Source organism: Panthera pardus, unplaced genomic scaffold (genome assembly GCF_024362965.1).
Source record: "Panthera pardus isolate Hobbes unplaced genomic scaffold, ASM2436296v1 HiC_scaffold_17, whole genome shotgun sequence".
Taxonomy (NCBI): domain Eukaryota; kingdom Metazoa; phylum Chordata; class Mammalia; order Carnivora; family Felidae; genus Panthera; species Panthera pardus.
In genome coordinates this window covers 1,104,239-1,116,072 of record NW_026526732.1, presented here as the reverse complement: position 1 = coordinate 1,116,072, position 11,834 = coordinate 1,104,239, and the positions used below count along the sequence as shown (strand labels likewise).

Here is an 11,834-nt window from a genome sequence, read left to right as displayed (position 1 = left end):
GCGAAACATTGTCAAATACAAATAAATACTTAATGAGCATTTGCATGTTTCCCTGGTGTGTGTGTGCACGCGTGTGCATATGTGTGTGCTTGTGTGTGTTTGTGTGCTTGTACGTAAGCGTGTGTGCAAGTGTGCATACCCTGTGTGTACATGTGTGTGCAAGCATGTGTTTAACTTTGCATGTGTGCCTGCATTCGTGCGTGTGTGTGTACGTGTGTGTGTTCTTACCTTGTCACTCGAGGATCAGATTTAAGCACCCCGACTTAACATCTACAACCACTCTTTTTAAAAGATGATTGACCATACTTAGCACAATATCCCCAAAAGTCAAGGCTCAGATGTCGTGTCTGGGTGTGGTACTGACAGCCCTACCGATTTCCCAGCAGGGCCAGTGTCCCTTAGCATCTATAGAATTGTGCATAAGAACTTCGCACCTGCCTCGCAGAGTTGTCGCTACCCCGAGGAACAGATGCAAACCAAAACCCTTAAGAAGCTCAGCACACGGTCTCCAAACGTAAGGATGATTCCTGATCTCGGGCCCGTTGCTGTAAGTGTCCGTTCAGGGTGTTAACTGATCAGGCAGCACACAACCTGCCTTTAGCAGGTGCCGGTTCCCAGGAAAGACTTCTGTCAACAAGAGATCGGAATGACGTTTTGCCAATCCGCAGGCAGTGCGTTAAGGAGAACTCGGGGGTAATTTGGTTTGACTCACCCTGTGGCCACTTTCTCTGAGGGCCGATCTGATCACGTGCAGAGTCCCTAAGACCTTGAACTGTTGACATCCAGCTCTGAGGTGCTGTGCTGACATTACTCAGCGTTAGAGGTACCATCCAATTCCAGGATACTTGACCTGTAATGTAACTGAGAGCCCTGAATCCCCGATGGGGCCACCGTGGGTGAGGGATGGGGACGCGCTTCCTGAGAACAGGGTTGCGGAGTTTCTTCTGGGGACACGGCCGGACCCCGCAGTCACCGTGCGGGACGGTTTAGGAGAGGGGTCTGTTCCGGCTCCTTCTCTCAAGGCTCTCCTGCCACTTAGGCCTTAGCCAGGAGGCCACCCTGGCCGACGCCCGTGTCCTGGCCACCTGTCTATCTGTCCACCTGGGACTTCTCTTCTGCACGGTGAGCGCCACTCCCGGAGTCGGATGAGAAGAGGCAGCTGTCCATGCAGCCCTGTGCCTGCTCTGGGTTTTCCACTTCGGAAGCGCTGCTAAGACACCCTTGCACACCTTTTGGCTGAGGTTTCTGCTCTCGCTGCAGAATTGAGATGGCAGCTGGCATCCACCCTCGGGACAGGCCATGACGGCCTTCTGTGTGGTTCCCGGCGACACCCCAGTGAGCAGGGCAGCACCGGAGGCTCACGCGTCGGGGCTGGTGAACCGCCAGGGGGCCTGTAACCGCCTCCCCGGGATGGCACGGCTGGCTCTCAGAAGTCTGTCCTCTCCCAGGGGAACCCGGCCTCCTCGGCTTGACCTCACGCACAGCCTGAACATTGCAGTGTCAGGGGGGGCCACCGGTGACAGGTGCGTGAGCCCAAACACAAATCCCACAAAGCAGACAGCGTGGCCTAAGGAGTCATTGCTCAGAAACACGTTGGCAGCACAACAACGTCTCCTGACGAAAGTCCGGTTCTCTTCGCGCCAGCCCTGATGCACCAGGTCGTAGGCGTGCCAGACGCGCACCTGCCCAGAGTAGCGACTCTGCTCTGTCAGTAGTTGCGCCTGCGTGCACTCATTTCCCCTCGTGAGCAGTGCTGTGGCAGCGAGGCGCCGTGCGTTCACTAAGCACAAGGAACGGAAGGTGGTTTCCGCGAGGAATTAAAACGTAGCGTTGCACACTGCGTTCGATCGCCGGAGCAAACCTGCAGGTGCAGAGAAGGGCCCCGGCCTGCACGGGCGGGGCTCAGGGAAGGCGGAGCGAGTCAGCCCTTAAAGAACAGGCAAGAGCTGCCCTGGAGCCCGGTAGATCCCACCCCCGTCCTTCCGGATCTTCGCTCCGAAGACCTTCCCGAATAGAGCATCGCATGTGACAATCGACACATGAGTTCTTTCATCCGACCCTGGCCTGGAATGCCAGAAATCCCTCCATGCCCACCCCCCACGACACACAGGCTTCTCAGAGGCCTCAAGGGGCAGCTGTCCCCATCAACAACGGGTCCAGTTCCTGCCCAGTGTCAACCTTCAGGATGCTGACCGCCACATGGCAGGACTGGGTGTTGATCGTGACGGAGCCCATGTTTCCCTCCGACGGCCAGTTGCGACCCACATCTGCAACCCCTTGCTGCAGGCGGCTCAGGCAGTGAGCGTGGGCTGAATTTAATTAACTGACTGACTCTAAATGCACGCACCGGCTCTCCCTCCGCGGGGCAACGTGGAGACAGCTGTTCCCCCTACTTGAGGACGCTCAAATCGCACAACCACCGAAACCACAAAACCACAAAAGCTAGTCCTGCAGAACTAACCTCAAAACTGTCTTCACTCATAAATATAAATTTTTAAAGCAATATAAGCATTCCTGGGAAATTAATATTAAAATAAATGTGAAGTAAAACAGCTTCTCTGTACAATTAGGAAAATACTTGTGCGATGAACCCTGCTGTGTACTGGGGAGAGACAAGGAAAGCTATTGGGCATAAACTGTTCTTGCTTTGTTTGTTTGTTTGCTTATTGTTTATTTTTTTTTTTTGAAAGAGAGCAAAGGAGTGCAACTGCAAGTAGGGGAGAAAGCGAGAGAGAAAGAGAGAGAGAATCCCAAGAAGTCTCCATGCCCAGTGAGAATCCTGACTCAGGGCTTGATCCCACACACCATGAGCTCATGACCTGAACAAAAAACACGAGTCAGATGCTCAAAGGACTGAGCCAGCAGGAATCCCTTGTTTGTTTTTTTGTTTTTAATGGGCTCGGAAATGTGTAAGAAGGAAATCTTATGATTGCATATCGAGAGACTTTATGCAAAGCACACAGTTAATAAAACACTATTTACATTTCCGCATCTAATTCAGGCATCTTCTGCCCATTCATGAAGCTGGGCTCCTCCCGCGGTGAGGCCACCCTGCCAGTGGTCCAGGCATCCCCGGACGGAGCCCCCCACCCATGCAACACAGCCCTCCCAGCCCGTCATCTCTACCCCACCCCCAAGTCTGTCTTTCTCCACTGTAGCATCTGAGATCATTTTATTTATCGCTACTCCCCAGAACATAAGCGCTCTAGCAGCACAATTTTGCTTGCTTTGTTCATTGTTAACCCTCATTTTCTAGAATAAATATGTGTTAATTAATTTGAAAACTGAAGTGATGCAGATTTGCTAACAAAATAATAGATGCACTATAAAATGTGTGACCAAGACCATGAGATCACCAACTGAGGCAAAGTCGTGCCAAGTAAGCTGCATTTAGATGCTTTTGTTAGGCCAGTGTTTATTTCACTTTAAAGTGATATGCAAAATTACAGAACACGAGTAAAGAAAGAAATCATAAGCTACATCAGTGGAAGCAAAGATCACAAGCTCATATTTTATGGCAACCGGGGTCTCTGACATAGTTCGGCATCACCAAAACGAACAAAAGAACGGTTTCCAAACACAAGTCTGACCGGCGGCTTCTCCGTAAGCACAACCGTTCTCTTCCCTTCTAGCCCGGCGGGCCGCAGGCAGCACCCCCAGCACATGCCGGGGCGGCTCCCCCGACGGCCACGGTGAGGGGCTGGAGAGATGTTCACAAGTCCCCAGAGCCTCCCGCACATGCAGGAGATCATTGCTCTGAAGAATTAAAGCATAAAGCAGACATTCTGAAGCGGGCCCCAGGGCAAGTCCCTGGCGTTCTTCACTCCGGGCAAAACACAAGCCACGCGATGAACGCGGTGTGTTTGCAGGGCGGAGAGAGGCCAGCAACTCGCTTCTTCGTGGTCTTTGGCAGAAACTGATGTAGAAGCGGGAGACCTTCTAAGCAACTGGCCTCAGGATTGTTTATTCCGTTGTCTTACAAGTGGAAGGATCGTCTCTTTCATCAAAACGCATGGAGTGATTTCCCTCCTGGAGAGAAGGAATAACAAAGACACATCATCCGCCGTAGCAGGAGGGGCTGTCCTGCCTTGTTTCCTCCACGGCCGCCATCTGCCCTCGTGGCCACAGCGGATCTGTGTCTCGTGGCGCCGACTCAGAACAGCACATGGTGCAATTCATTAGCAGCCTGTCGTGGGAGATGATCCAGAAAGGAGGGGGCTCCAGATTTGGAGAAAAGCCGGTCACAGGATTCCGAAATTAAGTCTTCGACACAAGCCACAGGCCCGCATGCCCTCCCCATCAACAGAAATATGCCGGTCCTTACATACAGCGTCTGCGAATTCTTTCCCATGACGACTGTGTATGTCACTTGGCACTCCTTGGAACCTGTGGCTGCTGCTGAGGTATTCTGCCTGCACAAACAGACCCCCTGCTCTGGGGCGCCCCGAGTTCTCAAGGGCGAGCTCTTGTCACGTCCTTGCTTTTCTCTGGGGCCTCCTCAGACCCTCTGCCATTTGTCTCGGAACAGCCCCGTCGTTCCGTGATCACGTCCGCCACGCGGCTCGGGCCAGCCGGAGACGGGGAGCACAGACGCAGAGAGCGGGGGGGACGGCCTCCGTCAGCACCCGGACGGCGGGTCCCAAGCGCTGGTGTCTGAGGAAGGGGGTAGAGACAAGAAATCCAGTCACGTGCCCTGGAGTCCACCTTTCGGTAGCTGACACACAGTCCCCAGGAGAGACTTTCCAGGCTTTTCCAGTTCAAGAGGTGCTAATGTTGAAGGCCCACAGGAAATCAGGTCAAAACGGAAGACAGACAGAGTGCAGGAGTGTGGACTGTCATGAGAACCTCCGATGGGAAGCTCGTGCCCGACCCGAGATCCTGTGAAATAGCCTCTGTTTATTCACTTAGCAGGCGTTTACGGAGCGTGTGTGATAAACCACGTGCATTGCTACCCCTGGGATCCATTTGTGAGCACACACATGTTTAATCCCTGCCTTCATGAAGCGTCCAGTGCGAGACCCGGGAGAGACAGAGACAGAGACACAGGCCGAGCTGGAGATAAGAAGGAGGTTAGGAAATAAAGGTCATCTAGTCTGGGGAAATACAGAGCCCCAGAGGCACGGTTTCCTTGATTGTGCATTTGCTCAGTTACGTGGAGGGTGTCTCCGCTGCTCCGTGCGGTCACCTGTGGGGAAGAGTCCCCGTGCGCTTGAGAAGGTGCCGGGGCACTGCCTGCCTGCGTCCCAGATGCACCTACAGCTTGGGTTTGTTTACCACGTTGTTGTCTCTTCAATACTGCCTCTGATTTTTGTTCACCCATGTTATCAGCTTCTATAGAAGGTGAACTGAATTATTCCAATACGGTTGTAGATTTCCCAGTCCTTGTTTTAGATTTGTCCCGTTCTGAGCATTATTTTAAGGCTATTTTATTTGGGTGCGTTAATATCGTATCATTAGATTGAAATCTAAGTTTTACCTAGATTCAGAATCGGTAGATCTTCCACGGAGCCCCTCTTTTTCCACTGTGGGAGTTTCTTCCTTGTTCCACGATGCTAGAAATGTCTTTGTCTCTGGTGATGTATATCCTTCCTCTGTGTCTGTACATTTAAACACGGTCTTGTGTAAGAAGCATATAATGAAGTTTTTCCATTTAAATCCAATCCAACAATATTTTTTATTAACTGACACATTAAATTGTCTAATCAGAGCATTAAATAACTTTTATCTACGTACATGTGAAATACTTGAGAAAGAAACCCTACCTGGCTCATTAAGGATGCATTTCCCATCAAATTTTCCATCTATATTTAATACCTAATAAAATATGTGCTATTTTACGTTTCTTTAATAAATTAGGCATTAAAATAATAGTATGGATCACATCAGAAACTTTTTAAAAATATGCAAATTAACGACATCAGATTTTTTAATACTTTTCCACTTACATACTTTAATTTATTAACTTATTTTGAGAGAGAGAAAGCGCGCAAGTGGGGGAGGGGCAGAGAGAGAGAATCCCAAGCAGACTCCGCACCGCCAGCCTTCCTGCGGCCACGATAACAGCACCCTACTTGGGGGACCCCCGGGAGGCCCAGGTGACTTAATTCGTGCCAAACACAGCTTAGCACAGAATAAGCTTTCACCTTCCGTCAGTTGCCATTTCTGCACAGAGAGGCCCATGCCGGTGCAAGTTCAGGAATAGGAACCGGTCTGATTTGTCCTTTCCACGCCTTGAACTATGTCTGTGCACTTAATGCCACAACAGCACGTTTGAGGAGGGCCCAGATCTGACCCCTTCCCTACGGGTTTGCACGTGAACACTGGACCCGAGACAATAAATTGTGGAAAATTCATCTTCTTCGCTTTAAAAAATCAATCTTATCTTGACACTGACATAGGAGGACAATGTAAGGATGATTTAATTTTTGGCCAGAAACAAGCACATTCTTTTTATTTATAAATATTTACAGTTACTTTCGGGATAAACTTACGAATAAATGTGTTCGTTTCATCAAGCCCAACCATAATGTGAACACTTAGCAGCGGAGGGTGGAGCTCAGAGGTGTCCTATGCTTCCGTTCACAAGTCAAATCATAAATGCTTGTTTCTTCCCCATAATGAGAAACATCATCTCATATGGGCAACTTACATGTTTATATAAACAAAAAAATCCACTGAAACCTGCAATTGACTTTGTACCACAGTGATCAGAGGCTATGCTTTTCCTAAAACTTCTGGTTTGACGGTGTTTTCCGTAGAAGACAAGGATCCCACGCCTCCTCTGTGGCCACACCGGCACCCTCCTGGGGGGTAACGAGACAGCCCGAGGGCAGAGGCAACCCCCCATGGGCGCGAGCACACTCCACCTTGTGGAGCGCCGTGGGGACACGTGGAAACCACGGAGGTGAGAGGGCTGTGTCACCAGTGGTAGAGATCTGCCCCCTCCAGACTTCCAGACTGGCCGTCCGTGGGCCGTGGGTGCTGGTGGGGTTCCGGAGTCCTGATCGCTTCTCTTGAAAGCACGCTTCACCGTGAACTAGCATCAGCACGAAGACTTACAAAGTGAAAGCGAGAGTATTACCCACATGTCAGGACCAGGAGGGGAGGTCAGGGACACCGTGGGGACGGGGCCTCCCCCGACGGCCGTACCAGCTACTCACAGGCCGCCTATGGAGGGCACGGGCCCAACCACGAGACTCCCCGCGACAGGACGGACAGGACACCCCCCTCCAGGGAGGCGCACAGGTGCCATCGGAGTCGGAGAGGATGGGACGCCACCACCCACTGGTCCTGAGTCCCTTGGCCCCTGCCATCTGCCCCCAACCCACGGCCCACAGTCCCACTCTCCTGGGCTCCCCGCCAGCCAGACCCCGGGTGAGGTAGGCAGTGGGGGGAGCCTGCGTCTGTCCTGCAAAGTGGAATGTGCCCACGTGAGCTGTGCTCCGTCTGGTTTCTTGTGCTTTGATTTCACTTGTATTTTTTTAGGAAGAAAATTAAAATCTCACATGCTACGTTCTTATACTGTAATTCCTGGAAATCATTCTGGAGTCAGATTTTTCGTCTGTTAGGGAAAAAAACGAACATTTAGAGACTTCCTGCCGTGCTGGGGTGGCGCCAGCTGACCGGGGCTCCTGCTGCCAGAAGCTCCGAGCGACGTGGCAGCCGCGGAGGCCAGGCCTCCCAGCGCACGGCGGCCTCCCCGTGGGCTCTCCCGGCCCTCGGACGCGGGAGGAAACCATGGGCATCAGCCTCGGTGGCATGAGACCGACACAGAAGGCGGACGATTAAGATCACAGCGAACGTGCCGGTCGGGTCCGCAACACCGCAAACCCCGCGTTAACCCAGGGCCACGCTCTGCCGACCCTCCCGCTCCGGGGCCGCCTGGAGATTCCCTGTGGCAACTCTCCAAGGGTGGCAGGTTGCTCGGGGACACCCCGTTCCCGTGCAAGTGTCCAGGGTCCCTACTGGGGACTCCTCGCCCCGGTGCTAGCAGCCCGGACCCGGATGGGGGCACAGGAGTCCCTGTGGCCACAGCCGGCGTGGGGCGCGGCCTGAGTAGCCGTGGGAACACGGCCCCTCCTGGTCCAACAGCGGGAGGAGCTGGTGGACGACACTCGCCCGCGGACGGTGACGCCCCGGTGCTTCAGGTGGGGGTGCGAGGATGCCCCTCAAACCAAGGTCACCTGAACACCGGTCCAAATTACAGGCTCGGGGCCCTCGATGTCCAGACCGAGTGGTCACCCTGAAGTCAGTAGCCCGGCCCCATACAAACACCACACAGGCGGCTGAAACACCGGACACCGGTTTTCTCACGGTCCCGGCGGCTGGGGGTCCAAGGTCGAGGTGTCCTCAGGACTGCTTCCCGGCGAGGACTCGCCTGGGCTCCCCACGGCCGCCTTCCCGCTGTGTCCTCGGGCGGCCCCTCCTGTAAGGACAGTCCTGTGGGATCAGGGCCCACCCCAGTGGCCTCACTTAGCCTGAATTGCTTCCTAAAGGGCCCCATCTCCAAGAACAGCCACGGGGCGTGAGGGCTTCAACCTGTGAGCTCGGGGAGGCTCACTTCGTGGATAAGAGGGACAGGGACGGGCACCTTCCTCTCCGTGACCCCAGGAGACTCACCCTTTCTGCCACACGGCTCCCTACCCTGACCCGTAAACTTTCTCCGTTCTACCCTCCATAGCAGTCCCACGGCCACGCCCTCTAGCCCCACAGCCTGGGCATCTGCGTCCTCCCCACGTCCTCCGTCCGGGCCAGACGGAGGGGCTCATCTGGTCCTCCGATCCTTTGAACCTCATCACCTTTTTAGGGTCGAGCTCTCGTGCTCTCATCTAGACGTCTAGTCTCCCCACCTGACTCTCCTTAAGTGCCGTGAAACCTCCCTTCGATCTCAACCTTTCGGACGGACCTCTCTTACTTTGCTGACTTAGTGGCTCTTAGGTGGCTAAACCGCCCGCCCTTGCAGCCTGTGTCTGCAGCCACCCAATGACCGCAGCTGGGGAACGCTCACGAGACCGCGTAGCAAAAACAGGGACCCGGGCCCGCTCGGGGTGCCCATTCGCCTGTCTGTTCACCCTGCTCCCTCCTCGCTGCACGAGCACTGACCCGGTGCTCACCTCTGGCCTCCCGGAGAGCCGGGGCAGTCAGAACAAGGTACCTATGTCCCCATCTGTGCCCACAGCCCTGCCTTCCGTCCTGACGACCCACCGCGATGACTGCCCTTGTCCGCGACAAAGCAGACGCCCTCGTGTGCACCAGGCCCGTCTCATCCCGCCTGCTCAACGGTGTTCCTCCAACAAACCTCTGCTTGTTTCCCTGGCTCCGTTGTTTTCCTACTGGGTTTTTCCCGTCAGCAAGCACGCACGCTGTTATCTGTCCTATTTTAAAACACAATCAAAACAAAACAGAGCAGAAAGCTTGTTGGAACCACACTTGCCTGCCAGCTACGTCCCCCCTGCCCCCTGCGCTGCTGTGGACACTTCCAGAGCCCAGCCCTGTCCCCACGTGCCCCCCACCGGCCCCCAGAACCGGCCCTTCTCTCCGCAGCGATCCCCGGCCTTGCTCGCCTGGAGACCAGATCCGGTCCTAGTGTCTCCCGGCCCACGGGCAGCACTGGCAGTGTTTGGCCATTTCCTCCTCGTCTGTCTGAGGCCCCTCGCTCCAGAGACCCCCATCCCACCTCTCACGTGCTCACAGCAGCTGCTCTGTGAGGTGACCCCAACCCTCATGCCCTCCCCCTCCCGGCCTGGAGGGTCTTCCCAGAGCCCTTCTGACAAACCGCAAACTTGGCTTATTCGCGATCATCCTCATTTCTGCTGTTAGACCGTAAGCTGCACTCGGGACGCCACCAAGGATCTTTATTTAACTTTTAGCTGATAAATTCTATGCACCGCGCATACCCTCAGCGGAGGTGGGCACCCACAGGCTGGCTTTGATGATGGGATGACATCCGTCCCCTGCCGTCCCCTGGATGACCGCCGTCTACCGGGCTCCGGGCTCAGTCCTCGCGTTGGCCGCGAGGAGGCCCTCGTGTTTGCAGTCATGGATGAAGACACTTAACCTGGGATGATATTATCCCCGCGGAGTCACCCGGCGTGACCGGCCGTGTGTGGTTCTGCAGGCCACGCTCACCCACGCAGTCTACGCCACGTCACTCCTGTTGTACGTTGGGACCAGGAAGGAGCTCTGCACCCTGTCCCCGTGGATGTCACAACCCAGACATGGCTCAGACAGCGTCCTCGCTGGTCCTCCCCTCACACTCCCCACCAGCCTGGCGTCAGCACTGTGCCCACGCACGAGCACTGCGCAGCCTTAAATTCCGGCCCTTAAATCCTCTCGGTGCCGCCCCGCATCTGCAGTGAACAAACCTCCGGAGCAGGAGTCCTCGGCCAGCGCCAGATGGCAGAACAGAAATGCCTGGGGAGACTTCAGACACAGGGGTGCAAAGCCCAGGATGGGTCACCCCAGGAATGGAAAACATGAGGAGCCAGCCAGGGAAGGAGGATGCCACCGAGAAGGCTCCGGAGCAGGGGGACAGAGTTGGCGGTGGTGATGGTGGTGCGGGAGCTGGGGTGGGGGAGGGCCGGGGGGCTTCCACAGGGGGTGGGCAGGCAGCAGGGAGCACCAGGCATATGGTGGGGGGCACCAGGCATATGGCAGGGGGCAGCACCGGGCAGGAGGTGGGGGGACCGGGGAGGTGGGGGGGGGCACTGGCAGACCCCCTCCCAGATGGGGAAAGAGCAGGACAAACGCTCTGCTGTCCCCCCCCCCTTCTTCCCGAGGTGCAGGGTCCTCACACCCGCCAGCACAGCAGGTGGGGTCACACCGGCACAGGGGCCCCACTGCCAGGGCAGGTCTGACCCAGAGCCCTCAGGTCTTGTCTCTTGGGAGGGGTGGCGGGTGTTGATTTTGGAGCAATGTGCAGACCTGGCTTCCCACCCCCTGAGGGCGCAGGGTGGGGGGACACCCTGAGGGCTCAGAGTGCAGGGGGGGGGGGGCGGGGCCGCTGGTTCTGGGACACGCGGCACAGCCCCCCGGGCGACTTCCGTCTGCCGCGCACCTGCAACATCTATTTTAGGGAAATGAGGGGTGATTAACACGGCAAACGAGAGTCGGCCGGAAAAGCCCACCGATCGCCCCCTCAGGCGCAAGAAGAGACGGCATCATCCTTCCGGAGAGGAAACTGGAGGGACCTGGCGTATTTACCTGATCTTCTTCGGTCCTTGGCACGTTCACGCTGGTGGCAGGTTACGAGTCACAGAGAAAAAGGGAAGGAAGAAACGACCAAGTGTGGCCAGGGCCTGGGTGACCTTTCCTCTGCACAACAGCCACCCAGGTGGGGCCAGGTGGCCCGGACGTACGTGGCCCCCCGCGGCCGGTGTCCCCACTCTGCCGGCTGCAACACTGAGGCGGTGCTGGTGGGCTTTCAGTGCTCGCCGGGGCCCAGAGCCTCGTCTGAGCTGTTTTCACCACCTCTTCCCAGGGGGCTCTGAAGCCACCCCTGCCTCCACCCTGCAGCTAAAACTGTTCCTGCACAGGGAGGTGAGGGACAGAAACAACAGTGTGCCCCTTGCTTGAGTGACATTATTTGTGGTCTTTGCACCAACGCTTTTTGAAAATCCCCGGTAGGAATCACTGCTGTGTTTCCCAGCCACGGAGCTAAGAACAGAACATTCACTCCAAAGTTAAATGGGTTTGTGGTTTCGAGTGCTTTATTATTTTCGAAAAACGTTACTCATCAAGCTGTCAGGTTGTTGGAGAAAACGCAAAGCATTGCATTTTTTAAGGAATCTCATATTTGTTTCTCACATCCATCCTTACATAGGAAGCGGAGGGGA

At 55.3% G+C, this 11,834-nt stretch overlaps 1 long non-coding RNA gene across 1 annotated transcript; it reads right to left on the bottom strand.

The window, feature by feature from the left end:
- Nucleotides 1–6,874: 6,874 nt before the first annotated feature.
- On the bottom strand, nt 6,875–10,140 carry LOC109245440 (uncharacterized). The gene is made up of 3 exons (XR_002070889.2): nt 9,897–10,140; nt 9,114–9,374; nt 6,875–8,425 (listed from the first exon to the last, which is right to left on the bottom strand). It is a non-coding gene; the product is annotated as an uncharacterized LOC109245440 (long non-coding RNA).
- Between the last annotated feature and the right edge of the window lie 1,694 nt (nt 10,141–11,834).